We start from the raw sequence: 5,395 nt of genomic DNA, 5'->3' as shown, positions 1-5,395 counted from the left end.
GGGTGGGTAAGAACTGGCTGCTTTCCAAGCTAAGAAAATAGACTTTCACTTCTGAACAATAGCAGAGTCAGTGCAGGTTGGTGCGGTACTTGGTTTCCTTCTGTACTAGGGAGAAATCAAAGCAATAGCCAACAGTCCAGTCCTTATTCACCAGTGCCCCCCCCTTCACAAAGAGAGCTCTAAGCTGAGTTCAAGTCTATTAGGTGGCTTATTTTCACTGCAGTGGTTAATTTTTTTTTTTCTCTATGCCTTTAAGGTGTGTACAGCATGCTTACCTATTTGAGAGGAGAAACCGAGGTTCATGGTCATCAGGTAGTCTGTGGCAAGGCTCAGATTATAATTCAGTGCTTCTGACACTCAGAGCAGAGCCTGACCATGTTCGAGACTCTGGCCCCTCCCTTCCCCTTCTGATTTTTCACTGGAACGTTTGCTGTTCTCTCAAGCTATGAAGGGCTTCCTGTGTTATCATGTCTAAGGGGAAGTTGTATGTTAAAAACCACCAACGGTTAAGCCCAAGCCAGCTGGGGTCTTCCATTGCTGCTTCCAGTATCTGGGGAGACCTGTGAGAATGCTCAGTTTTTCTCAAGATCTTTGGCTTCCAGAAACAAGAGATCAGTCGAGCATTTGGTCTTCATTTAAGGGGAGTTTGGGAAAACGAGAGAAACATCCAAAGTTGTAAGAGGATACTACTGAAGTTGTTACAGCTAAAAATCAAGGGTGAACTGAAAACTAAGGGTTTTGGCTCTAAAAAAAAAACAAAAAAGATTTTGCTCTATAGGAGGGGAGAGGGTTCCTGGGTAGTTTTAGTTAAATGTCCTTTGGAGGGGGCGCCTGGGTGGCTCAGTCGTTAAGCGTCTGCCTTCAGCTCAGGTCAGGATCCCAGGGTCCTGGGATCGAGCCCCACATTGGGCTCCCTGCTCCGTGGGAAGCCTGCTTCCCCCTCTCCCACTCCGCCTGCTTGTGTTCCCTCTCTCGCTGTGTCTCTGTCAAAATAAATAAATAAAATCTTAAAAAAAAAAATGTCCTTTGGGTTAGGCTGATGCAGGTTAATTCCCTTTCAAATCAAAGGACAGCATTCTCAATATTGTTGATGACTAAGAGAATCCAGGCACAGAATGATATTGACTGGTAAGGAAAGGCTGGAGCAGAAAGGAAATGACAGTTGTGTGACTGCTCTGTTGATAGACATCATCTTGTCCCCACCGTTGCTATTGGAGGATGAGACCCACACTAGATGTTATGGACAAGGGGGCAGCGGAGTGTTGCTTTACTGGAATCTGGTCAGGTAAAGGATTTGAAGGGCTTTCACAAGGGCCTCACGTAAGTCACAGAAGCACACTCCACCCCACATTTGGTGCTTCATTTGTCCTCTTTCGCCCATAGGTTATAGAACTGAAGTATAGAGAAATCATTTTTCTCCTCCTCGGAGACTCAGCCAGAATGACAACTCTCGGGCAGCCAACCGTAGCTAGTGTGGTGCAGGAAGAGCTGCAGGACTGAGATTGCTGTGAGGAAGATACAAATAGGTAAAGCTACAGTTACAGCCAGGTTCTTGCCCTCAGTCCCCCGAGGAGCACCTGATTGGTTAAGTGTGGCCAGAGAGCTGGGGAGAGGTCTGCCTCCCTCCTACTGTTCACCCAAGCTGCTACATTGTTACCTCTGTCCTGGCTGCTGTTGATCTTTGGGGCCCCTTAACATCAAGAAATCCTGACTCTCCTCAAGTACCCTATTACCAGTGCTTATGGCTAACTCACAGGGCATTGTGTTTCAGCATCTGCCAATATCGCATGGAAACAGAGATAAGCTTCATTTTTATATTACCTGGCTCACTGAACTGCCAGCAGAGCAACTTAAGCTCAGGGCGAAATTCTTATCTTGCCTTTAAACACCATGTGATTCAGCATGTCTACAGCCGGTCACTGGGAATCCACGCTGCCACTTTTTACCTTTGCCTTGTGGGTAACCCCAGCCTTCCACCTACCTCCACCCCCAGGGGAGAATGTGGGCCTTGCCAAATGGAGGCCCCCCAGGAGATTTTCCAAGACTCACAAGATGTCAAGTCATCTCTAAAATTTTTCAAAAAACCAGAAAGTCATTTCAAAAAGTCTAACTTGGTGGCCCCACAGAGAGGAAGATCAAACTTTCCACACAGACACAGCAAGTCTGCCCCCATAGGCCTGTATTAAAGCTGCAAGGGCATTGACGACTTTGGCGAAAGCTTCCCCACCCTGGGGGGGGAAGTCCACCTGGGTGAGTAGGTTAGCTGCTGCTTGGTACCCAGTGGCACATATTCAGTCGGCTTCCAGGGGATTTCCCTCAGCAGTGGAATCGGCAAGGGTTTTGGCTTTCTGAAAGATTTCCCAGAGGAATTCACTTGCCTCGGTGGAAACATCTCAAATTCTAACATAATAGATAGAAATAGGCGGATGAAGTAGGAACAGAAGGCTGAAAACACAGGTACAGGTCAATTTATAGAAAACTCTGAACTCTAAGCAAAAGACTTTTATTCAGTAGCGTAAAGAAATCTAGGCAGAGAAGCAACCCAATTGAGATCTTGCTCCAGAAAAAAATGATTTCAAAGAGTGTGGATCAACAAGAAGAGACTATGTGCCAGATCAGACAAACTGGGAAAAGGGTCTAAATTCAGACAGTAGCAGTGGGAATGAAAAGCAGATCTATCCTATCCCATAGGAATAGTCAACAGGATTTGGTAACTGAACAGAGAGGAAAGCAACAATAAGGGCAACTGTTTGATGAGCACTTTTTTTAATGACAAATGCCTAAGTGCTCTGAAATGGTGACTTTCCTTATAAAGAACTTTCACAATCTTTTTTTTTTTTTTAAGATTTTATTTATTTATTTGACAGAGACAGCAAGAGAGGGAACACAAGCAGGGGGAGTGGGAGAGGGAGAGGTAGGCCTCCTGCTGAGCAGGGAGCCCGATGTGGGGCTCGATCCCAGGACCCTGGGATCAGGACCTGAGCTGAAGGCAGATGCTTAATGACTGAGCCACCCAGGTGCCCCTCATGAGCACTTGTTATGCGCTAGTTAGTACTTTGTTACTTTGTTAGTACTCCACTTGCCTTCTCTTATTTAATCCTCACAGCAGCCTCCATAAGGTGAATCTTATCCAAATTTAATAGATAAGGGAATCCAGATTTAGGGAGTTTGCATAAGGTCACATATCTAGCAACTGTCACAGATGGCATTTAAATTCAGGTTTAAATAGAAAAGGATGCACTTCTAACCCTTATGCTGTAAGGGATTCATTCATTCGACTAATATTTACGCTCAGCATTGTTCAAGTTGCCTGAGCTATACTCTGAACAACACAAAGACTTTTGCCCTCATGGAGCTTAGTGGGGGGTGGGGGGCACAATAAATAGTGAACAAAATTATGAATTACAGAACAGAAAAAAAGCAGAATAAAAAATGATCAGGATTATATAGGGACAGAGTAAGAAGTTTTGGAGAATTGAAGACTGCATCAAGGTTTTAGCTCTGAGGACTTGTAAAAGTGTGGTGCATGGGGCAGGAACTGGCTTGGTGGGAGAAGAGATGAGATGATGAGCTCTGTTTTAACACACTGGATTTTAAGGTACCATGTGTCTCAATGTAAAAAACATCCCACAGGCAATTAGGTAAGACTGTGCTCCATGGGGTGCCTGGGTGGCTCAGTCGGTTGAGCATCCAACTTTTGATTTTGGCTTAGGTCATGATCCCTGGGGTTTCCGGGGTCCTGGGACGGAGCCCCGAGTCCCGCTCTGCCCTCAGCAGGTTTCTGCTTGGGATTCCTGTCTCCCCCTGCCCCTCCCCCCACATTCTCTCTCTCTCTCTCTGTCTCTCTCTCTGTCTCTCTAATATAAACAAATAAATCTTAAAAAGAGAGAGAGAGAGACTTCCCTCCAGAGAAGGGTCCAGCTAGAGACCTAGGTTTGGGAGACATCAATATAGAGGGGCTGTGGGACTAAATGAGTTCACCCTCCTTAGCAGCCTTACAGATAACTCTCTATGACTATTCAGGCAGTTTGGGAATTACGGTACACTAAGGTTGCTCAGAGTGTGAGGGGAAGAAAAGCACTGAAAAGATCAGGAGGAGTTGGTCCTGAGGGTAGAGACCTGAACCAGAAGCAAGGGACAACTTTTATCAGTACACTTGGAAAGTAGCCAGAGCTGGAAAGTACCGTGTGCCAGAGACGCTGTTTGCATTTAGTTTTTTTTAAAGCATTTCATTTATTTGACGGAGAGAGAACAGCGAGAGAGGGAACACAAGCAGGGGGGAGTGGGAGAGGGAGAAGCAGGCTTCCCGCTGAGCAGGGAGCCCGATGCGGGGCTCGATCCCAGGACCCTGGGATCATGACCTGAGCCGAAGGCAGACGCTTAACGACTGAGCCACCCAGGCGCCCCTGCATTTAGTATTTTCTTAATCAGGTTTCAGTTTTGGATTTTTTTCAGGTTAATAAAATAGTTTATTTTTAAAAAACATTCTTGAGAATTGGAGCTTCCTTAAACTCCTTAAGAGGTTCTTATACATTTTTTCCCTTTAAATGCAAAGTGAGTTTAGGAGAAAATACATAAAGGAGGTAAGAATCCCTACTTTAGTATTACTTACAGCAGGCACTAAAGTGCCAGAAACCTTGGCAATAACTGGCCTTCCTAGTGCACAAACTATGGGGGGGGGGGGGGGGGGAGAACGACACTAGCCTAACGTCATGTTTTGCATTTTATATTGGTTAAATAGGAGTGTGCCTGCGGGAAAAGTCAAAATAGGCACAATTTTACGATTTGAAAGGCCACCTGCTGTTCTCCCTGAGCTACCCAGTTCTCTTGGAATTACTCCCATTAGTTTATTCAACAACAGCCTGCTATACGCCCTGTCCTTTCTGTTCTTCAGTATCAATCAAGGCAACTTAACTTCATGATTACTCCACTACTCCTCTATTTCCTGTTCCACCTCTAAGACTGTCGGGGTTGCTGGCCAAAAGGATCTTGCCTGGCCAGAAAATTCTGCTCTTTCCAGTGGCTACCAGAACCCCCTCCCTTCTGTACCTAAAATTAACGGTTACTGCCGCAGCGGCTGCAACCCATTTTCCCCTGTAGTAGGAAGGAAAGTGGGTGGGTATAGATTAGGAACAACGCCAGCAATCTAGACACAAGCTGGATATACACGTCCCAAAACTAACGAGGGACTTAAATGCACCTCCATTTAGGTCCCACGGGTAGGCAGATCACTACTCTGGGCCCCCAGAAATCTTTTTCGTCCTTGCTACGGTCAATTCACTTTCCAGACGAAAGCTCCAAAACGCCACAAGCCGAGTTTCACCAGGTATGTGCACAGCGCTCCGACGTGGGGCTGGCGCAAGCGCACACCGAAGGCCTCCCCCTGCTTTTCCCA

Source organism: Mirounga leonina, unplaced genomic scaffold (genome assembly GCF_011800145.1).
Source record: "Mirounga leonina isolate KUSES-001 unplaced genomic scaffold, KU_Mleo_1.0 Mir_83, whole genome shotgun sequence".
Classification (NCBI taxonomy): Eukaryota; Metazoa; Chordata; class Mammalia; order Carnivora; family Phocidae; genus Mirounga; species Mirounga leonina.
Note: the sequence above shows the minus strand (reverse complement) of the source record.